At 44.7% G+C, this 25,143-nt stretch overlaps 1 protein-coding gene across 1 annotated transcript in view; it reads left to right on the forward strand.

Moving 5' to 3' along the window:
* Nucleotides 1-25,143, forward strand: part of spz4 (Spaetzle domain-containing protein 4) — a 70,040-nt gene that overhangs the window by 1,219 nt on the left and 43,678 nt on the right. The window lies entirely within an intron of this gene.

A 25,143-nucleotide genomic window follows, 5' to 3' on the forward strand; every position in this document is an offset into this window, starting at 1 on the left:
CATTATTGATATATTGAATTTGTTATTGCCTTGGGCTTCTCGCAGTATTTGTTTTTCGAAATGCTATCTATTACAATCTTTGCATACTCTTGCAGCTGATTGTGTTCGACGCATATAGAATTAGAGAACGCTGTAGCACACATTTGCAGTTTTCCGTTGTCGACGCGTGTCTCGCCACTCCGGTGCGTTGGCGTTCGAATGGCTTCATAGAATATGGTGCTCGGCATATACCAATGCTTTCGATTTCTCGTTCACATGAGCTCTTTACCATTGACTCAATAACGGCGGTTGTAACATCCGAATCAACAGTACTGACTGCAGCTTGCTTTCAGGAACTTCTGCAATATAAAAGTTTTTTTATTTTTTTTAAATATATACGGAAGAGACACAGGTGGGGTGTCTCTTTCGTTTTGCCATGTGTTTCTGCACAGACACAGGAATATAAACAGTAAAGCCTCATCTCTTGTTCACTGCTTAATAAGCATAAAAGCACTGAATTAGTAAAATTGCATTGCCACAAAATATAGTACCACCCTAGTGCTCTAGCTAAATACGCATTTTCAAACATTACTAACTTTATTATTGAGCGCCTGTTTTGAGTTTCTAAATTTTTTCAATTTGCCTGCGCATTGATTTATCGGTGACTGCTTCCACCGGTAACATTGCTTGGGTGGAATACTCATCCTTTGTATGGAAGCGCTGTTTAACAATCATTTAAAATTCTTTCGATATTTTTGTTACTGCAATGAATATTCAGTTTATGGAGTTTATTTTATTACGCAGAACCACAAATATGGCTTCACTGACTCATGTAATTCCGTAATCCCAGCGCAGCGGCCCATGATTGACCAGTATTGCTGAGCATTAGCTCCTTTATCATTGATGATACATATGAAAACTGACTTTGTTGTGACCTTGTATTTTATATCGAGTGTTTGACGCCCCCACACTACCGTTTTAGTTGCAACACACTTTTACACAATATCTATCTATCTATCTATCTATCTATCTATCTATCTATCTATCTATCTATCTATCTATCTATCTATCTATCTATCTATCTATCTATCTATCTATCTATCTATCTATCTATCTATCTATCTATCTATCTATCTATCTATCTATCTATCTATCTATCTATCTATCTATCTATCTATTTTCAGTGACTGTTCCATTATTTTATTTAATTGGGTACATGTCGAAAAGTACGTGGCGTCGACATCTCTGTAGAGCATGTGAGCAGCCGGTGTATCTCTATCGAGTGACACCTTGTGGCAGTTGCGAACTCTGACGTGATGTGCCCAGGAGCACGCGCGGCCTAGTAGACATGCTGACCAGCATTGCACGAATGACACCGTTGAAGGGTTCGTTTGTTCAATTGAAAATGCAAGATTCCGCAGTAGGCACGTGTTATAAATTGAAACGCGTCATCTTTTGGAATGGAGGTGCCGAAAGTGCCTTGAGGGAGCGTGGATCTTCGTTAAAACAAGCGCACCTTTACACGATGTCATGGGCTGAAAGCAGGTAATTATGTCTATTGAGCTGCACCGGCTCCTGTGCACACTGTCAGAGCTTGCAACTGCCTCAAGCTGTCACCCCACAGAGCAAGACTGGCTGTTCGTGAGCCCTACAAAGACCGGGGCAAAGGAGGATGAGATCAGGAGGAGGATGGCGTGGCAAACGTGCCTGACAAAGTACGCGGTGTGATTAGACGAGTGCCACGACATACGAACTTTATCTCACACCATTATTCGACTATGCTATAGCGTGAATGACAGATGACATTGTGTTTTAGCTGTTATTTTTTAGCTGTGAAATGAGGATATTCGGGACACAACATAGCATGACATGCGTGCATTAGGTACCATGCTTACTGACATATACAAGCACTAGTTAAGGTTGACTGCTTGCAAGTGCTTGCACATATTGACTAACTGTTTGATATTGTTTGCTAGCTGTAGGATAGTGTCAATGTTGGTCGCGCATGGGCATTCACTCTTACAACAAAGCGAAAATAATAGAGAATTGCTACTATGCCTCCGCCTCCATCTACTAAGTGCTTCACAAGCTATAAGAGTTCCCATTGGGAAAGTTTGAAACTAAATTGCATTATTATCAATGAACTCACTGTTTTCCCAAAGAACTACTAATGCTTAATCATATCAGCTATTCATGACCGCTTCTACTGTCACAACGACTTCCGTGTAAAGGTGAGTGGGTTCATGTTACAAATAACTTGAAGCAGCGCAATATCGTTTTCCAGCATATGCACGCGTCTTCTGGACACTTGTGGTTAGGGGAGAAATACACATTAATGTTTCCGCTTGTCGTGCTCTACGCGGGGCGTAGGGCAACTGAGCGCACTAGGGCGAGTGCCAAAACGTCGTGTGAATATCACGTCCTGCTACCACGTGATTGCATTATGTGTAACGCCGTCACGATGAATGCGCTTACTGCAAAGTAAAAGCCGAAACAGTTTCAGTGAAATTGTTAGCATATATTAACCTTCCTGCACCTTTTCACGATTGTTCAGCACCTCTGCTAAAAAGTGACAATATGCGCTAATTCGTGCTGTGAGCCTGGCTGTCCAGTAAAGTTGTGTACCACCTGAACCGATAAACCATTGCTTGGTAGCTTTAAACAATTGAGGAATATACTATTATAAATGATTGACAGCAATGCAGTTAGTTGCACAGTACAAAGTTATTTTAATACAGTGAATTAAAACACACATGACATCAGCTGCTAGGCATGTTGTTCTTTTTTTATATCTATATGTGTGATCACCTCACTACTTGCTTCATATGATGCAGTTGGTGCTTCCTGCAAAAGGCAGCTAATGTAATAGCAATCTTCACCGAATTGCGCACGCGACGAGCGCTATGCGTGCTTCTCATTGTACTTAGGCGCTTTAAAGGACCGTTAAACCACCTAGTGGTTGAAATTAATTTGACGAGGGGGGGGGGTAATTGTGCATGAATTTATACAAGAAACACCCAGCCGCAAGAATCATTCCAACCGGTGCCGTATAGCGGAGTTAGACGCGTTTAATGACCGAAACGCGGTGATCGCTCCTTTTGCTACTTCCATTACTGCTCTTCACTCGTGTTCTGGTCTTATCTCCTGAAATTAATTTGGCATCCTCGCCAAGTTCCCCTCCGGACAACACGAGGAAGAAAAAGAAAGAGCGCGGACAGCTGCTCGCAGACTAACCGGAAGTCGTAGGTTCTTGTTCAACCAATCGCAGCATCACTTGCACCCCGCCTCACAAATTAAACTTCGTGACATCATTTACTTTCACTAGGGAGGCTGGAAAGGGTCTTGAGGAAAAAGAATTGTTTCTTGGAACTTGTAGCACGCCCGCGGCTTGTAGCACTGCCAGATGTGGCATCGCTGATCATGACGACATTCTGCATACGATGCGTGTGTTTACTCGAAACGTTAAAAAAAAACTTGGCTTATCACTCTGTCGAGAAATCAGTAGAACACGAAAATAAAACGTGTTTTCACAGAGCAAGCTGGGCGTTTATTGTGATTGATCTCGTCACAAGGGCAAATGAACAAACGTTTAGGATGACTGCCAGTGAGGCGTGTTGGTAAAGGTTCATGATGAAACAAGCGCAAAAATACACACACTCAGAGAGGACACAGACAAGCGCTTACTAGCAGCTGGAAATTTAATTTCGAAGCGAACACTAATAAATACATCACACACAGGCACGTCATTCCCGACTTCCCCTGTCATCATCAACAACGTGATATAACAAAATATGCGCGCGCCCAGAACCGAAAACAAACACGTGGCAAGAACTAAGAAAAGAAAATGTGAGAAAAAAAACAAAGAAACAAAAAAACAGAAAAACCATAGAAACAAAAAAACAAAAAAACGTAACACAGAGAAAAGCACTGGGTTATGTGACGTCCAAAAAAGCAAATTCAGCATCTGTTAGTAGAACTGACGCTTGGCTGACGCAACTGTCCCCTCCTTTCCTTATTCTATACGCTTCCAATATTTCTCTCGTCGTCCGCTTGTTGTGCCTGTCTATTATTCGTGTGTCGGAAAATTTCGGTTGACAGGTGCACTCCTTGCAGTGAATCGCTAAGTTTGAGTGAGGGGCCCCCTTTAGTGAACTCTCATGTTCACGAAGGCGCACATTTATGCACCGACCCGTCTGACCAACGTATTCCTTTCCACATGTGAAAGGAGTTCCGTATACAACATCTTTTTTTGCACTCAACAAACCTTCTGCCATGCTTTATGCTACATCTGTTCGATTCTCCAGTTACTTTCTTGTTGACCAGCCTTTCTACCGCTGGACAAATCTTTGATAATTTGTTTTCAGCTGAAAAAACAACCCGCACGCCATACCTTAATGCAACTTTTTTCAACGTATGTGAAATATTGTGCAGATACGGGATGACCACTGTCCGCTCTCGTGTGATGTATCTATTAGTGTTTGCTTCGAAATTAAATTTTCAGTTGCTAGTAAGCGCTTGTCTGTGTCCTCTCTGAGTGTGTGTATTTTTGCGCTTCTTTCATCATGAACAAACGTTACAGCAGCTAATGGTAATATCACTCAAAGAACGCCAAGCAGTTCGAAACTTGCAGCGGGCACCAGCAAGCACGCAATGGGCATAGATAGGAAGAGCACGGACTAACAATTGTCACTGTTTGGCACTGGAGTGCGCTGCTCAAATAACAAGAAATACGCACAAAACGAAAGCACAAGTATACACCGTACAAGCGGGAACTATCAAAGTTGTCACTTCTTTGTGCGAGCATTGTGCTCATTTGGTAAATGTGGCCCCGGCAGCAAGCGAGGTGACTTCAGTGCTATCTGTAGCCATTGTAACTTCCAAGCAAACTTGTGGCGGAAGTAAAAGAGATACAAAGCGCCTAAACCATGAGATAAATGCGCGTGCACGCGCAATGCCTTGTGGAATTTTAGCCCTCTAGAGCGCGTCAAACACTCACCCTTCTAGACAACTCGCTACTGACGACGAAAACGTTCTGAAGTTAATTGTCTGGTGAGGACCGCCAACGATATATGGCGTATATAAATGGCTCACTATTTGCAAGCTTGACAACGTACGCTCCATGCTTCAGTGGTTTAGGTCCGTGTGCTGAGGAGTGGGAGGACGTATACGTTTGACGCCCGGGGATGAAACGTTTTCTTCTTCTTTCCTTCTTTGTAATCTGTTATTATATATTTTAGAAGGTCATATTCATGACGGAAATACGTCAGCGGAACCGTGGTGCACACCGGCATAAAACACTTTTGTTTTAAAAACATACGAGGTGGTTTTGGACCTTTTAATATTGATTTTGTAGCTTTAAGACTTCCTCTCAGCCTGTAATTATGAAAAAAAAACATGCTCAGCTTCTGCTAGGTCGAGCAAGGCTAAACCACTGCGAACCTAGACAATCTCATGATTTCTCGAGGAATTTTGGGGCTGAACTTGACTGCTTGAAAGTTCTGATGTCGTAGACACGGGCTTCGTGTCACTCGTACTCGGCTTCCCGGATGACTGGGTCGTGGCGCCACGTCCGTTTTTATACACTATCTCGTCCTCCTACACGGCTGGAATATTTGGGATCATCACGCATTGGTCGACGCCTCTTGTTATTGCGAGCCCTGGCGGGGTATTCGGGATCAAATAATCCTTCCCCTTGTCTTCCCCGCATAGCAGTGAGTCTCGCTTTGCGAACCGTGGCCACCTTCTCTGGAGTGCACACCTTCATATGACTACTATGGCAGCAACTATCTCGACGTGGCAGGATTTTTAAAATGAACTCGGGTGTGGTGACTGCGTAGTTGTTTATAGGTACATACGCTGCTCGATACAGCGTCACGACAGCTCTGCGAGGCGACTGGTTGCTAGGCAACGGCACAGGTGTTTTTCTAGAAAGGAACGGTCACATTAGAGTTCGTTTAGACAGCTGTACTGTCGAAAAAACACCGGAATGTGTCTTTTATGTGTAATATATTTACAAAATTGAGCTTCACTTCATTTTGAAAAATTGTTTGCTCTACATTCTTTTCTTGTCTGAATACGTGTACACATTTGTTTCAAACTAAGTTTCCAACCAAGTCGATATCTGTTCAATGTTTGCACCTTTCTCGGAATACCAACACACTACAGAGAACCAAACTTATTTTACGCAAAGACGATTCCAGAGAGTAATGGTGTTCAACTGATAGCCAAAACTTCAATTGCTGCATAGTATCATTGAAGCAAAATCATATTGACTTGTGAGTAGAGAAATCAATAAAGGTTTAAAACGTTGCGCTTGTAGTGTGCCCCGTAAAGTGAGGTGCCCTAATTTTGAGATGTCATGCCTGCCATCGCAATGCACCTATATCCTACGTCACTACAAAGCACTTTTACCTTGAATGCCGCATTCCCCCCGCAACCCAAACTTGACGGACTGCAGGCGCTAATGCTATGCTTATTACAAACTCACACGTATCTAAACCTTGCCAAGCTTCATGCTTACTATCCCGATGCGTACTTCAATGACTCGTGCCCCTCGTGTGGACGCACGGTGGTACTTGCACACTTGCTCTGGGAGTGTGGACACGCTCCCCCCTCCCTCTACCTTAAGTATAAGAGGCCCCTCACAAGCTAACTTTTCACTAACCAGCAATCGGCCATCCAGCAGGACCACGAAGCGGCCGCCCGGTACTCCCTGTTGGTCCCTACGTGGGACACGCCCGCTACGCACTAAGCGCGTCCTGCAGGACAAAAATAAAGCTTATCCATTACATGCCTGCGACGTTTCGCTATGTTAACTTGATAGCGTTTTTTTTCGCATTAATGGCAGCCATTTCACGGAGGAGCTTGATTTTTGTAACATTATGCGGGAAAAATATGTAGAGAGCATTTTCTTCCCCAAATACAGAGGTGGATTTCCATAGTAAAGTTGTCTTGCTGCTACTTGAAAGGGCAATGAAACACTTCCCATCAAGTCATGTTCATTGCCTATGACTAACCGAGAAAGTATGTTTATTTATGTCATGTGGATGCGTAATCGTTTCGATATTCGAGTTACTAAATTTGGTATACTGTGGGTATTTATCACATGCTTCTTCATTTTCTGTACATAGCCATCATCACATAAAGTTCCTCATCTTCAACGTTAGTTCATATAGTCCTTGAGTCTGTTCTGTGCCTCGGAGGTGACTGTTCTTGGCCACGTCTTACAGGCCTAATGAAGGCGTGTAAAGGAATACATCGCAAATGGTGGAGGTTGCTCCTCGATTCCCCGTCCCTGATTGCGCGCTAAACCTCCTGGAGCTTCGCTCAGGTCGCCGTTTGGGCTACGTGCCCACCATCATGCCGCAGGACGAACCCTCAGGCACTTCTCCCTTTACCACTCCGGCTACGACTACTGCAGCTACTCTCTCTTGGATTGCCAGCGGACCCCTTCGCGAGCCCCCTCTGTTTCTTGGACTCCAAAAGGAGGACCTGGATCACCTGCTACATAAATAATAGATAATGAGTGCACAGAACCGTTGGGACGATTTGCACAGGCTCTATCACGTCTTCTTCTATCTTAACGGCGTGCCGAAGACTTGTTTTTTTAATCACCAGATCGACTTTACCAACACTGGAACATCTCCAAAGAACATCTGCGATAAGTCTTCGCTACTCAGGCAGTTCAAGCCAGCCAGGCGAAGAGAACCCTATATGGTCGCTAACAACAACTAGGAGAGTCTTATACCTCGTATATAGAGGACGTACTCTCTAGCTGTCGACGCGTCAATGCCACCATACCGAAACAGACAAAGTGCGCCATCTGCTCAAATGCATAGGGCTTGTTGCCTTCAATGCTTTGGTAGCAAAGGACCCAACTAGCGCTCCTGAAATTGTAGCTACGTGCCATCGCCTGGACTAGCTCGGATCCACACGGCTGCAGCTGGACAACTCTCCTGTAGTCAACCCTGACAACCCTACTGCCGACCCCTCGTTACGAGCCATGATCCGCGCACTGATACGAAAGGAACTGCAGTTGCTCAGTTTTTCAGCACGTTAGCTTCCTTCGGGCACCCCCAGTACAAATTTACAGGACGTCGTTTGAGAGGAGTTGGCTGCTATGACTGGTAATGCGTGCTCAAACCTTCACGTCTTTAAAGCCTCACTAACTTACGCGCAAGTCGCCGCACTTACTCCAGCCTTCCTTCCACCGATGCCAACGACGATGGCGCCAGCCCACCTAGCATCTCTGGCTCCCAGCACACAAAACCAGCCTTACTAAGAACGACCAGTGCCACCACACCTAGCTTTCTTAGTCCCGAACCCAAACACCTAACCCTACCATCAACCCCGGCCCCCGAGGAGATGTACCTCCTACTGTTGCGGATATCGTGAACACATCACACGTGTCTGTCGCAAGCGTCAGTGAGACGAGCATCGTGGGTTTTACACTTGCGACCAGTTCGACTTTGCCACAGCGACCACTTTCCAGCACCGTCATTACGCTACGCTTTACGGTCGCTCTTCCTCGCTATCAATAGCTCCTGAAAGGCTCCTCGATACCATAGTGCCAGGCATCGCTCGCCGTCTCTTCTTCATCACTTTACGTCACCACTTCTACCAGTCTCTCTGTTCGCCGACCATCGCCCTGAAAACTAAATTCCGCAGCTTCTGGGAGAAAAGCTGCATTTAGCGAATTTAGAAGAATTCCTCCAGAAACTCCTCATAGTATGATATCCGTTTTGGTAGAAGGCATAGAAGTGGAGACATTAATAGACACTGGTGCTAGTTTGTCAGCCATTCACAAAGATTCGCATGCGCTTCTCCGCAGTTACTGCGCCCTACAATAGACCAACGTTGCTCGCTGCTCAAGGGGACGCCATCCAACCTTCCGCCATATGCACCGTTCCTATCTACATTGATGGACTTCTGCATTATGAAAAATTAGCAATCCTTAGTTTGTGTACTCAACTGCTAATATTAGGATGGGACTTTCTTTCAACGGCGTCCGCGTCCATCTGCTGCCGGCAGCGCGTTCTCCACATGAACAATACCGCCTATTCGCTTCACGTTGATGACGCACAACTTCTTTTTTATGCTTCTGAAGACACTGAGCTACCTCCGCACAGTCAGTGAAAATTCACACTTCTGTTGGATATCATTGACCACGTTGATGTGCCCGTACAACCTTTCGTACACTGCGTCAGCAGAGGGATAGCCTTCGCATCAGGCCTGGTCCGTTTCGAGGATGGCTTCACATTCGTTTGCGCAACACACCGAACGCCCTAAACAAATTCTGGTTCCGAAGGGCTTAACGTTGGCTTGTGTCGCTACACCAAAGTCTTTCTCAGTGGCAACTTTTCAAGACGCTTCCCCTGAAGATCCCCCTGTTGAACGTTCCCCATACATCTCCACACTGAAAACTATCATAAGCTCCTACCTGACCGTCAGTGTGCAGGATTGTCGGTGCTGTTTCATCGAATTGGCGAAGCACTTGTTCAGATGTGAGGGCGTTTTTCAGATGGCTAAACGCTGATTTGCAGGCAGGAGCCCACTCAAAGCGAACACCTTAACCGAGTAATTTGCGCAAAGGCGCCGCTATCGAGGCAAAGTCTCGTATGAATCGGCGGAAGTATGAAGGCAGGCCAAGAAAACTGCGCAAGGCATTGGTCCTTTCGGTACGAGAAAATGAAGAACGGTTGATATTTTATCATAATCAGAGTGAATGCCATTTTTACTATCAAAGTGGCCTAAGACCTTAATTGTCTTGCTGGCAAAACACCAGTATTTAGTGTTCTGTTGAAGGCCAGCGGTACCAAGGCACATGAGGGCGTCGTATAAATGGTGTAAGAGTTGAGAAAAGGATGACAAGAAAACAATAATGTCGTCCAAATAGCACTGGCAAGTTTTCTACTTCAGGCCATGCAGAGCGGTGTCAACCATGCGCTCTAATGTTGCGGGCGCATTGCAGAGGCCGAAGAGCATTACATTGAACTCAAAAAGTCCACCTGGTGTCGGAAACGCAGTCTTGTATTGCGATAGCAATATGCAGACAATCTCGGCTGAATTTGGCTTCCAGCGTTGGCATCGGCGTTGATATCATGCACCGTATATGTATACGTATCTATGTATATGAAAACGCAAGAAAAAAATTCAGTAAAACAGCACTCCAGCGCGCCGAATCGAACATGCGACCTCTGCGGCGTGAAATCTAGGTCTTAACCGCTGAGCCACCCCGGAGAACGTCTAGAGCTGTTCAAACGGCAAGCTTTTTATATCGTGCACTTACTGCTGCTGTGTTTTCGGCATTACCAGAAAGATGGCGCAGTGAGCGCACGTCGCCACATCACGCAGCGGCGCCTGCTCTAATCTCCTACGCGTACTTTGGCCGGCTTAAAGAAAGGAAGCCACACTCCCTCGCGCGCCCTTATCTCGCGGTGGCGAGTAGGGGAGGATCGTACGCCTTGGCTGGCCTCGGGCTTTACGTGGAACGATTCTGCTGTAACTACCAGGCGCACAAAGGTCACTGCAATTATTGCAGTCTCCGTTCGCGGAAAGTGCGCGCTTTTCAGACTCAGCGAAGTAACAAATGACACGCTATTCGCGTGAATCTGTACCTGTTAATACGTTTCGTGCATAATTTGTGCGCGAAAAATGCGGGGAACGTTTCGATCTGCTTTCCATTCTGCGCGTGACCTTTCAATTTGTTTCTATCGCGTTCATTCCTTCGCCTTTGCGGCAGAGCTGTGACTTTTCTTCATCGTCCTCATGCATCGGTATTTGCCAGTAACCCTAACGTATATCAATACTCGAGAAGCATTGAGCTACCTGTAGCGCATCCAAGGCGTCGTCCATACGTGGCATAGGGTATACATCCTTGGGCGTGACCTTGTTTAGCGCCCGGTAATCTACGCAGAAGGGCATAGAGGTTTTTTTCTTTCTACGACGACAGGTGATGACCAAAGGCTAGCAGAGGGGCGTATTATGTTCTGTCATAATATGTCGTCAACGTTTTCTTCAATAACCTTCCGTTTAGCTAGAGATACTCGATATGGCCGACGACGAACGATGGACATACCGTCAGTCTCGATCCGATGTGTGGTGACGCACGTCTGTCCCAATACGGGAGGGGAGAATGAACGTCAAACGAAGATTCATGCTTAGTCAGCCAGGCAAGCAGATGTTGGGTCTGCGAAGGGGTCAGGTCGGAGCTGATGGTAAATTTGAGGGTAGAGATGGATGGGGAACGTTGAACAGGGGGCTTTTCAGGGGAAGCGTCTTGAAAAGTTACCACAATACGTCGGAGATAATTTTCAGAATTTCATTCACCCTATCTACTTTGATGTGCTGGTTATGGTACGTTCATCACATTCACCATTATCATCTTCCTATGTATGCTGAAGTAGAACATCAGCCACACAATAATTTTCTATTGGGCATATTTCGTGATGGTTGATTCTATTTTATGCCGACTAACTTCTTCCTCTCATTACTCCACCTAACTAGCTGCCTTCTTCAGCCATGTTTCCACTCATTGGTTTTGATTATGTCAATCAAACTGTCCGCCTGTTTTCTGCCGTACGCAATGCGTGGCCAGTTCAACTCCTCTTTTTTCGCTAAATGTCAACTACAATATCTACCTCTGGTTATCTTGAGACCATTTTTGTCATCTTTCTCTTAATGTTACGCCTATCATTTTCTGTTCCATGGCACACTACATGGTTTTGAGTGTTTTCTCAAGTATACCTTCTGTCCTGCAAGCTTGAACACCACATGTTAGCGCAAGCAATATGTAGTGATTGAACAGTTTTGGCTTGAGGGACAGCGGAATATTCCGTGGCAAGATTTGGGAATGCCTAGCTCTACGCATCCTTATTCTTCGGTTGTGTACCTTTCATCAGTTGGGTCTGCTGTTAATAAGTGACCTAGATGTAGCGCACACTATTGTGCAGATCCTAAAAGTTGATTGCGTATCTTATACACTTTTTCTCTGGCAAGGCTATTGATAAGTATTTTCCTCGGGAGAATATTCAAGTCTGCTGTCATTTCAATACTAATTATTTTCTACGTTTATGTCTAACTTCGAGTGTGTAGCACGTTCGGGGGCAGGTTGTTGTATGCTGCCGTCGTCTCCTGGCCTAATGAAGGCAAAACCACTTATATCATTGCCAACTACAACATATTGAATGCACCCAAAAGACATCAACCATCTGATATGCCATCGCTTTCGATTTGCCTCTGAAAGACAGAAGTGTTCGGACGCATTGCGACAATTGGACGATCGGCCACTCTCTGTGCAGATGCTACTAGAACACCGTCATCGCCTTTCGTCGCCTCAAAAAGCAGTCAAAGCTGTCTTGTGCTTTTTGAGGACTACAGGCCTACGTGACCACCTTTAACTTTTGTGTAGTGCCACCGCTGCATACGCGCCAGCCGATTGACTGACAATCCTCTTTTTCTTTTCCTCTCTCTTTCTCTTCTCTTTCCTCGCACTCTCATCTTTGTGCCCCCCGTCCCACTCCTCCAGCGTAGGCTAGTGAACCGGGCATATGCCTGGGTAACCTCCCCGCCTTTCCTCTTGTTGTTCATCCCCCCCTCCCCATGAATGCACCCTCGCGCTAAAAAGTTTTCCTTCCGCTTGTTGGTTGGGCATGCAGATGATGATATGAAGTGTGGACATGACTACTACAGCGACAAGAAAAACATGTCAACATAAACAACGTATAAAGTTACAACATCAAAACTACACAAGGCAGGCAATCCGGGCATCCGATACTATCCAGTAGCGGTGCATCAACAAAAAATATATCGTACTTCAACAATTCCTTTTTTAAGAAACATCCCCCGAAATTTTACCTATTACCTAAAGGACAACAAATCATTTCATCTGCAAAACTTCAAGTTTCAACGTCCCAGTGGTATTGTTCTGGTGACCATGGACGTCTGCTCATTGTACACTAGCATACCCCACCATGACGGAATAACGACTATGGTTTCTGAATATATAAAATTTGACTCATCAACTAGTGTAAGTGCGAGGTACTTATTACACTTCTTGAACCTAATTATAACCATTTTGAGTTCACTGGCAAGCACTTCCTTCAGGTTAGAGGCACTCTAATGGGCAAAAAATCGCCCCAATTTTCGCGAGCTCATTCATGGCACCACTTGAAATTCCATTCATTGAGGGACGCACCTTAAAACCTTCTTACTACAGAAGATACCTAGGCGGCATTTTTAAGATATGGAATCACGATGAGGGAAGGCTTCTGCGCTTCATAAAGGATTTCAGCAAGCTCCAACCGTCGATTAAATTCACGTACGAAATTTCCAAAACTAGCATCAACTTCTTAGACATCACTGTCTCAGTCGAAAATGACCACCTGTCAACAAACCTTTACAAATACCTACAGACCGGCAAGTGTACCTACATTTCAACAGCAGCCATCTAAACCATTGCAAAACGGGTATTCCATATTCTCAAGCCTACCGGTACCGAAAATTTGCACAAATGTACAATAATGTGACAGACACGCAGAACACTAAAAGCATTCTCTATTGAAACAAAATTATCCTGAAGACATTATTGACGATGCCACACTACGTGCTCGCATCGTGAACCGGAAAGGTATAATTAAGCGGCAAAAGGAGTATCTAAAACGACTTCCAAACAAACTTTGTACTAACTTACTCTTCATCAGTTCCACGTGTCCGCAGTATACTTTAATGCATTTTAAACATAATCAGGCCAAGCAAACAACTAATTTCAATTTTCGCGGAGCCACCTCATGTGGTGTACCGGAGGGATAAAAACTTGAAGGACATTCTTGTCAGAGCAAAAACAAACCTCTCCGAAGTTCAATCAGGGTGTCATCCCTGCGGAAAAACTCGAAGCAAGGTATGCCCACATATAGCCACAACACGTGAATAAAAGCGAACTTCTCGGACTTCAAATTTTGCATAACTGAAAGCCTTAATTGTGACTCCAGTAACGTAATATACATGCTACATTGTAACGTCAACGGGCAAGAATATATAAGTCAAAGATACACGCCATTTCGACGGTGGTTCAATAATCACTGGTACCAAGGTACTTCCCTGCCAAAGCTACCTTTGCCTAGACATCTGCGCCTGCCAAACCACAGTTTTTAAAATACCCGCGTAACTCTTTTACATCCCGGTTTCTCAAACAGGCGCGACAGCGTAAGGCATCTTTTATTTTCGAATTCAGAACATCAGTAGCCGGCATCAACAATGACCCCGGAAGACTCTCCTGCCTCCGGGAGGTAAGCCAGGAGGAAACTGGCAACAAATATTCATAACTGGAGACCATGCTCGTTTTCTGACTGACTCGCACGTGCACAGTGTCTTTTCTTTTTCTTCTCTTTTTTTCTTTTCCCGTTCACATACAAAATGTAGTGTTGATGCTCGCCTACAACTTGAAGGCCAATGAAAGGAAGCGAGCGAAGAAGAACGGTAAAGAGCCGACCAGCCCATTAAGGGGACAGTCTTCCCTTACGCGCAACGGCGCGGGCCCCTTCCGCGGCGGCAATCTTGGGTGGCCCCACACACGTCAAGAACTGACCAACACGAGATGAGAATCAGATGTGGACTTACACTGACTTCCAGATGGGCGCAGTCTGGTTTTCTGCTCAGCGTTCACAGTTTTTTTTCTTTCACTCTCGCAAACCTCTTTGAAGGCGAGAGGGACGCGGCTGCAACCATGTTTGAACGTCTACGTTAGTCAACTCAACCTGTGACGAAGGAAGATCCCCTCCCGAAACTGATAGGAAATAAATATAGTTATCTTTGTTGACATTGCTCCCGTTGTGTTATATCCCATATCTTCACCAAGACAAAATGGCCTATTGAAATAATTTTCTCAATATATATATATATATATATATATATATATATATATATATATATATATATATATATATATTTATATATATATATTTATATATATATATATATATATATATATATATTTATATATATGCCTTCTGACGAGTGAAGTAGGTTTGCTCCCCCCACTCGCGACAGAGTTTGTACGCCACTGCTGCCTTTTGTTTTCGGCGATTCGTCGTCGTCATTGCTGAAAAACACTACTTGACCCGCCGCTCCTGAGTTGCTCGTATGTCTTTTGTTATTCCTCATTATTATTCCTTCCCAGTGCAGCCATTTTAATTTTTATGAGCATAGAGTGAACAATGATGAGAGATTGAGTGGCGTTGTCTGACCACTTTCATGTAGCTGTGGTCACCGCTCTTTCACTTTTCTTATGTAGAAGCAAGGTTGCTGTGTAGTATATACATATTTTAGCTAAGGTATTTAAGCATGTGTTAAGCAGCCATTGGTGGGTACGTGAACAGGAAGAACACTATAATAGTGTTAATAGTGTTTTTGCAGACACCGGAATGCGGCCAATCGTTGAGTCACCTTCCAGCACCAAAAAACAATGCCTATGCGATCAGATCTCACACCGTATCCACGGATTGCAAAACTGACTAAGAAAGGGAAGGCGCCTTTATGTAGAGCAAACAGTGGAATCAAAGTGAGCTCTCCAAGCAGGGTCACAAAAATAGAAATTTATATTTTATGTCTGTTTTCAAATAGTGGGGCTGCGATCATATGACCACTAAAAAGACGCCGTCGGATCATACTCGCTCACATAATCGAGATTATCATCTAGGCTGCGAACATAAGTGAGGCTACTGTCTGTACTGGCCTGCCAATCTGCAGGCTTAGGCCATGGACATAAGTGAAGTGACGTTTAGATAATGGCTTATTTCTCTGTTCTTTTTTCATTGGCCACTTTTCTGTCATGAAATCTTTTGTGAATGGCAGTGCAAGCTATTCTTCGTATCACTAAAAGAAAACCGCTCATCTGTGAAAATTATATGGTGACAGGTAAAGCCACGATGAAGTGAATTGATTCCTTAATTTGGCCGTAAAAGGAGTAAACAACCAGTCGCGTGCTTCTGCCCTCACCCCGTAGTGAACAACGTTTTAAGAGAAGCTGGGTGGCATGGTGCCAGTGGCCGGAGGCCAAAACATTATGGTGTTCAGGGCCAAGGGCAACATCTACTCTCTACCTACCCGGCTGGACACCCATCACGTGTGGCCAGTATACACTACGCAGCCCTCTGACCCCGAGCGGCCTACAGAAATGTTCTGTTCTTGTTGCGCCTTAGACCCACCGGCATGCGACGTCGGTGAGGTCTCTTACGAACGCGCGTTTGTTACGTGCCTGCTTCGGCTTTGCACGCTTCTACGCCTTTGCCGAATGCGGACCCTCCGAGGAGGAAACCGGTTGTCCTAGTTTTCGAGCGATGTGTGCCCCAATGCCAAGGTCGTCGCCATCGTCGGCCGAGCAAGCGTCACCTGCCCCCCTTACTTCCGATGTTGTTTTCAGCGGGCGTCCGTAAAAAAAAACTATAATACAAACTTTCTGATGCACCCTTAGGGCAAATGTGGGCCACCTGCGTTCTTAACATATTATTTGACTGGTCTCATCATAAACTTCTTCTATTCTTTGCAGTTTACGCTTCGCCACTAGGATGGGTACAACTTCGAGGAATGGTTAGCGGTTCTGAGAAACAGCTTCAGCTCGCGCATGCATCCTTGATGAGCAGTGATAGCGCGAGCATCATGTGTGCGTCTCTGAAGTGACTCGAGTATAAAGAAACCTCTCCAATGCTGCATCACTCGCATTACGTATAAGAAAACACAGCGTAAGTGTTATACCATACGCAGTACGATGTAAGGTTAAATGGCATAGTCAACTACTTCTTGCGCAAAACAGACACGGACAGGAGCAACCGTTCATGTCTGTTTTGTCCTTTGTGTAAGAAATTTTGTGCAAGAAGTAGTTCGTCATGGAGTATCAGCTATAGCTTGAACCCACACCTTGTTAAGTTCAATTGAATGGTACATTGTTAGCATAGAATGAACTACAGTCGAAGGCGGGTGGATATGCAGGTATATGCCTAAATTATAATTGTGTAAGGCGAACTATATCGATTAAGATATGTAACTAACGCCATATTTAGGAAATACCCCATCACAAACGAGAGCACTGTTAGTATTAATCCTGAAGTCTTGTTGCCAGTTATCTTTAGAGCTTCTTTAAAAGGTGTTGCATATGTGGCAAAGTGACACTTATAATGTACATGAACGGGAAGTTTTATGTAATATTTGTGTTTTCGGTACATAAAGCTATAATGCAAATTAGTCGTATGCTGGTAGAAGCACTGTTTCAAATTAGAGATATTTTATCACGAAGTGACCGGAAGGTATCCCGCTTTAGCTGTCAAGACGTTATGAGATATGATGCATTTTTGGCTCACCTATCCGTAGCATTCTTACTATAGCCCACTTCATTATTCTTGTATCTATGAACACGTGTGGCATTTGTTTGCCGTGACTTACCAGGTATTTTCCAGAAAATGAATCTTTCTTTATTAAAGGGCTGTGATGTTCAGACACCTGTGGAGTCAACAGACGAATTGTGTCCAGGCGGAAATACTTTGCTGCTAGTGAAGTTATACTTAAACGAATAACAAGCAAAACATGCTAAAACATTGGCCCGGTATCTGCATGTTACACTGCAAATGCCGTCGAAAGACGATGGTCTTGCATCTGGAGAGATTGAACATCTGGAGAGAGTAAGAAAGTTAACACCTCTGAGACGGGCGCGTGCGCGCCCGTCTCAGAGGTGGTAAGTTGTAGAACGCAAGGCGATGGGTAGGTGCCACCACGGTATCGTCTTAACAGAGCGTTGGAAACACAACCCTTTTCGTGCAAGCGTTGGATTGAAAGGGCAGCGTGAAAAACGCTACGGTCCTTAGAATTACTTATGTATGCCTTTTCTAGTGAAAGACGCACATACAGAATATATACGTGTTGTTATGGTGCCTCAGATATGCGCAACGATTGCTTTTTATATTGACAATCGCACAAGTATGAACGCTTAACCTTGAGCAATATTGGTGGGTGCTGCCGATGGGGTCGGCCGTTTGGGGTACGGTCTGAGGCCGTTTAGGGTACACGGTATCGTTAAAAATAGACAAACAGACAAAGGTACAGACATACCAAAATTTTTGCGTTGAAGGTCCCCAAGAAAGAGTACCGTCTTTAAAAATAGATTGTTTGAATGCTTAATATTTGGGATAGCAGAAAGTGGCATCATAGGTACTCACACAATTTTTATTCTTGCGGAAAATATTTGAGTGAGTACTTTAAACATTCAAGAATCCAATCAAAAAGGTAGGCAAAGCCCGAATGGGCAAGGCCCGAGTCCTGTCGCACGAAGATGAAGAAGACGGTTTAAATGTGGACGTGGGCCAGTCACTAGCAACCGTGTTATACCTTTGAGATTTCGGTCGTCACACAATGGACATGATGCACTTAAAGGTTCGCGGGAATACCGAGACCAGAGGATGCTTAGAGACGGTAAGCGTAGTCTTTGTGCAAAGTTAATTTTGTCTCGGTGGTTTGCACCGCCACGAGGCTATCACCAAAAGAAAACATGAGGACACGTTTGGTATGCCATGTGTTGCCTTATTTGCCTTGAATATATTCATGGGCATCTTCAGGAAAATTAGGGAAGAGGTACGGTAAAACTTGTGGCTGGGTTTTCGTATCTGCTTTGAAATGCAACTGCCATTTTGTGGAGGCAAAACAATTAGGAATACTACAGGGATCGCCAAGGTTGCTATTTGGGCCTGTTGGTTTGATATATTTGGGCATAACTTTGCGCATAATAGACACACGAAAAAGACAAGATGATGTAACACGCAGGGCGCAAACTTTCTACAAATTTATTTCAGAGCACAGAGATCTTTTAAATGCTTGACGTACATGTAGGTGTGCATGCCCCAAGTAACACTACCAAACACGTGCACAGCCACTCGAAATGGCAAGTTTTTTTGCTGACAATGCTATATGAAAGCTTCACTGACGCGCTTATTTTCCAATTTTGAGGTATTATGCGCTTTTGTAATCAATCGAGTAATTTCATTATGGCTTCCTGTGATTATGATGTACTCTTCGAACATAGGTGTATATTCGCAATATTATCAATGGATGCCTAACGATCCACCTGATTTTTGGCGCTATTCGCGTGCTCGCGCAGCCTGTTGTTTATGCAACTACCTGATTTTTCTACACAATAGCACTTGAAGGTTAAAAGTATTCGGCACACAATACCTACATTGCAAGAAAAAAGCTGGGTACGATGTTGCTCGTCGTAATACTTATTTTCTCTGCTTTTCTTATAGGTCATTTGGCATAGCTTGGAGAGTTTATTGGGGCAGAATATAACACCTTAACAGCAACCCGTTCGCCCACTTTCTTTAAATTCTGTGAAATCTTGTAATTGTATGGCATAACCGTAGTTTTTTCCTACATATTTTTTTTTCTGGGCTTGTTACGTCGCATAAAGGTTTTCACGCCCTTGTGATATAATGAAGCTTGACTAGAAGCTCGTAGCTCTCGTGAGGTAAAAGCCGCGGCCAGTCTGTGACAGTGTGGACAGGCATGCGCTCCGCTGATCTAGACAAGTGTGGTTTTGTCTGTACGTATACCACTTGTTCTGGTGACGCTGTACAATCTTTATTGTGAGATATGAAAAACAAATCCTCAGCCCACATCATAATGCCAATGCCAATTAGCAGCCAATGCCAATTAGCAGCCAATGCCAATGCCATAGCAGCCAATGCCAATTAGAAAAGAAAATTGAACAGGACAGAACCAAGTGAAGGTTTAAGGGAAAGAGTGTGCAGGAGAAGCGGACTCCACCCTCCATCGAACAGGACGAAATAAAAATAAACAAGCTCTTGCTTTAGTTTACAGTGTTGTTGTTGCTCCTAACATGTTTAGCCGAGTTAATGTGCAATGATAAATTCTTGTGATGCGCAGCCTAATTGGGCTGTCTGGTAGTTCTTGTTTTTCTTGTTTGTTATGAGAAGTGACTTGTACAGAGCCATTATTTTGAATACGCTCACAATCAATCGTCCTTGAAAAATGTATTTGAGAAATGCTTTGCAATAGAAGTTCATGCGCCCACCCATGAATAAGAAAAGTTTTCACGTTAAAAAAACGCCAATGTGTTCGAACAACTGCCGTCTGCTTTTCGTGGCTGCGGAGGCTGCACAGACGCGTGTATGGCGTGTTGTAAAAAATGATCGATATGAATAATTTGAGCTGGCGGATATTTCTAAATTAATAAAAGACATTTATTTTACAAATTTTCAGCTGTGAGGTGAGCTGAAAGAGTATTCTCAATTCTTCCTTGTTTGAAAGAGCCTGGCTGCCATGCACGTTCGATAAGCCGGCCATTCTCTATCTCTCCCTCCCTTTTGTCAGTGGCGCTGTCCGGCTCAGCAAGTGATAGTACGAGCCTAGTCATAATTCAGTTTACAGAGTCATTACGTAGGTGTCCCAATAAAGATAATATTTAGCAAGTTACAGAATTACGGTAGGAAATACACTATGGCAGCACGATAGCGCTCCTTCTTTCCCAGTCGGTGTGCTTTTGCCAGTGATGCCATGCACTGCAACACCACGAAACTTTTTTTTCCAAAAATACTATGGCCTTATCTCACACATATTGTTCCCTGTCCAATTACGCATTCTTAACAAGGAAGCTGTTGCGCGGGAGATGCACTGTCACTGGAACTGGAAGCAGCTTGAGCACAACAAGCACAAAGAAGGAGCGCTACCATTTACTCAGTAGTCTTATCGTATTGCGTACCCTATTTCCCTAATTTTCTAAAACGCTCTATCTTCCCACCTCCCGCGTGAGAATAGCAGGAGTCATCCAGAGCACGGTGCCAGACTTGTACCATGGTCCATAAGACACCACGACGACCCAAATATTCTTTCACGTGGTAATGTAGTGTATTGAAGCAGCGTGTCAACCCTTACCGGAATGTATAGAAACTTGTACTGCCAAAACACATTCTAGGAGCGTACAGAAGCGGCCATCAGTGCACTTACGCGATTCAAAGTTCAAAATAAGGTTAATCTTGCACATATAGGCGGCTTTGTTTGGCTGAGAGACCACGTTAACGCTGACGCTCGCGCGAGCCGTGGCGTAAAACACTTGTCTTTGGGACTTAGAAGTGTGGCAGCTTGGGCTAGTTGGTATGGCATGACGATAGTTATAGCGCGAGAACAAAACGACGACACAGAGAGTGTCTTTCGTGTCCTTCTTGTCTCTGTGTCGTCGTTTTGTTCTCGCGCTATAACTATGGTCTTGTCTTTGGGAGCCTCGGCATATCAGTGAACGATATTCTTCCGTGGCCAACTGAGCGGAAAATCAAGATGTGTCAGCTTTCTTCGACTGGACATTGAAATTGAATGATTTTGAGCGGCTGCAACTTCGGCAAAAGATGATGGCTCTGCACCTTGCAGCACATGCCGTGCCACATGCCATGGTAAAATGCCGGTCGCTGGCGGTGAGCGGGGTTTATTGCTCACGACTTCTGGGGCTTCTTTCGCGCTGAATTATTCTTTGACAGTGTACGCTTCGTATCTGAATATGAATAATGGACCCTCTGTTGGTATTTGTCGCAGAAAACCACAAATGATTGGGTGACCGCGTTATGCGGCCTGTAAGTCTGTATAAAAAAACATGCAAGCTTCGGTGACACATATTTAAGAAAAAGAAAGTCAAGAATAAAATGTGCATTGTTGCAATGTTCCCTATCACAGAAGGCAAAAAGGGAAGAGTTCGTGGGTGTCGTTCTGTGAAGTCGTTTTGAACTTTGTGACATTGCCTATTTTGAGCGTGATGTTCGAAGTTGCCCAGCTCTTCTGAATGCAAGACGCTGCTTGCTGTTAAAGATAGCCTTTGAGGAAGAAAAAAATAGGAGCATTTCCGTAATACGTTATGAGACGCGGGCGGAAGAGAACTTAAGCTCCAGCAGCATTAATGCTGAAATACAAGTGCAACAGTAGTAGCACGTGCGCGGTGAGTGCGTCATCAGCGGGGTGTGTGGTACTTTCTTAAATGTACCAAGGAAAAAATAAAACCTGCCTCCTCATTTTATCTTTTCGCAGACACTGGGAGAACGCACACACTTTTTTTTTCGCTTGCATCTGGCTCACTACAGAAGCACGTACGCGCAATGAATGCCAAACAGCGAGCCCCTTTCTGTGACCTTCGATTCAGATCTCCTCATGGCTGTGCTCCAAAAGTAACGTCCGGCTCAGACGAAGTAAGGGCGACAGATAAAAGTTGTAAGAAAGGGAGCAAATTCTTGTAGCCGCGCATCCGGTTTCGTAACGCAGAAGGATGATAACATTGAAAGGAGATAAAAAAGAGAAAAAAAATAACGGCATATCCCACGCACGGTGGGAATCAATGTTACGCGAAGCAGTGAGGCAGTTCCAGTCTATGCCGGATTTTTTTAGTTTGAGCCAAATGTTACAAAGTGGTTCGACGTCTCAGTCTATACGGAGTAAAGTCGTGCTCATATCGTGTGATTACCAAGCACGCCGAGTACACTGGCTTCAAAAACATATCCCATGGTCCGACGGAACATCGACACTAATGTGATATCAGAGATGACAGTTTCAGGGCCACAAAGTGCACGTTATAAGATGAGATGATGTGCATATTGAACTAACATGGTTAGGTTGAAGCTTTATTGCAGGAACAGCAAGATGGTGCTGACGACAAAGACGAACGACACAAAGACTGATGATCAAGATAAAGACCATTGAATTCTTACACTAATTTCCCCCGTGGACGGAAGTAGCCAGCCTGGCCACGAATTACACCGTGTATGGCATACAAAGAGGCTGGAGATGCAAAATGTGCACAATCCCTGTCCCTCGGCAGCGTTGCTCAGCAGGAACATGAGCAGGTGTGACACGGCAGTTCACCGGTGAGGTCTGTTAACATTGTAGAGGCCAAGGCCATACTCTAGCTTTTCGAATAAACCAGGATTTCGTGCAGGCGTCCATAAAAGTAGATCGGCTTCAGGTCGGTAAAGAACGACTCGGTAAGTGGCATCGTAACGATGTTTGCGATCATCTTGGCTAGCTGCAGTGTTTGTACGGGAAAGACTACTACGTTGGGCAACGCGGGACAAAAACTGTTCGCAAACGAATGGGAAAGCGTCGGCGGAGCCAGAGAAGAAAAAACTTTGAGTAATGGCATTGGTTGGCGTTCATATATCAAGAAACGTTGAGAGTAGCCTGTGGCGCATTGAACAGACGTATTGTATACGCAAATGTGATAAGTGGAAATATCGCATCCAAGTTTCGATGGTCAGCTCAGATATACATTGACAGAATGCCGCACAGCGTGTGATAAAATCTCTCCGTAAAATATTGGTTTGTGAGTGATTGCTAGATGTTGTTTTATGAACTGTTTTTGGTGCTTGAAGAAGTTTACTGAGCGTGCTTGAAAGAAATGCTTTGCCTCAGTCGCTCAGAAGAACACGAGGGGCCCCCTGACGCAAATAAATAGCATCCAAGAAGAAAGTTGCTACTTCGGAAGGAGTTCCTGAAGTGATTGAGGCCGTCTCAGCGTACTGGGTCCGGTGATCAATCGCGGTTACAATCCATCGCTTGCTGTCTGAGATAGTTGGGGGGGGGGGGGCAAAGAGATCAATTCCGACGACACAGAACGGCTCTGCTGGACAAGTAAGTAGTTTCAGGTTCCTGACTGAGGCAGTATTAGGCCGCTTGCGGCGTGTAGTTACTCAGACGATTTCAAGCTGAACAATTGTGCCGCCCACGATCAATGACACCATCGTAGCTCTCGCTGACTGGATCGCTCTCTGTGACCTCCTGACGCCGTGAAGCTCTCCCTGTGTGGTGCACCGTCCCCACGGACTTCTTCGACCAGCTACCAACTTTCTTATCTCCTCCTTTTTCTGTAGCTTGCCTTCTCCTATTCCTCTATCTATATCTTTCCACAATTCTTTTATCCCACCTTCCATCTTCCCTCACAAGGCACTGCGTCGTGTGAGGGAAGATGGAATTTCATTTCTGTCTGCCAGACAGAAATTAAATTCCATTTTCCCTCACACGACGCAGTGCACACAGAAATTAAGTGCCTTTTTCTTTTTCTCAAGAACCACCCACTTATTGCGGTGTCAGCAAAGTGCGCACGAGGCAATATACTTAGCAACGGTCGTGGAAACACCTGGTCACAACCACCAACTGGCTCGATAAAATTGCTTATTCAGAATATTCAATTGCGGATGCGCTCGTGGGTTTTGTAGTAACCGAAGTAGCTTGACGTCAAGTTGTTGCGTGAAACACGCAAAACGTCAGCCTCAAGAGTGTGTGTCTGGAACCCATCGATGACCTTCCGGGTGATGAATGTTCCGATAGAGCACGTCACATTTGAACTTAAATAGCTGGAGTTGATTCTGGATTCTGGCATTATGGGAAGATTAAGCACCGGTAAAGCGATCGATTATGTCAGTGCAATAAGAATCGGCTCGCTCGTGAGCGGAAAGTACTGAAGCACGGGTGTATGAAGTCAGGAAAGAAATGTATGTAATCGACGAACCGTCCTCAGTGTAGCTACTTTGACAAGGTGACGTGACCTGCTCCGATGATGGCGGCAAAGGGCGTCTTGACAAAGCATTGGTATTGTAGTGCTGTATTCCGGTCTTGTAGAGGACGTCAAAGTCGCATGCTTGCAATCGTAGAATTGAGCGGCCAAGGCGACTCGACAAGTTTTTGATTGTCGGCAGCCAGCATGAGCATAGTTATGTGTCACAGATGTAAAATGTCGACCATGGAGATACGGACAAAACTTTTGGATGGACGAGACAATAGCCAACATCTCTTGTTCGGTTATCGAGTATCTCTTTTTTGCAGACGTCAGAGTGCGGCTTGCATACGTGACAACTCTCTTGCAATACTCATGGTCACGCTAAAGCAGTGCGGCGCCAATTCCTCGTCGGCTAGTTTTAGTGCGCAGTAACGTAGGTGCCTTGTCATCGAAATATCAAGGAACCGGTGAGAATTTTAGTGTGCTTTTGAGCTCTTAAATTGCGGCTTCGCACTGATCATTCCAATCGAAGAACTGGTACTAGCAAGGAGCTTGTGCAGAGGACCGGCAATGGTGCCAAAGTTACGGTTAAAGCGTCAAAATTACGATGCGAGTCCAAGGAAGCTGCGTTGTTCTTT

This window comes from Rhipicephalus microplus, chromosome X, assembly GCF_043290135.1.
Source record: "Rhipicephalus microplus isolate Deutch F79 chromosome X, USDA_Rmic, whole genome shotgun sequence".
Classification (NCBI taxonomy): domain Eukaryota; kingdom Metazoa; phylum Arthropoda; class Arachnida; order Ixodida; family Ixodidae; genus Rhipicephalus; species Rhipicephalus microplus.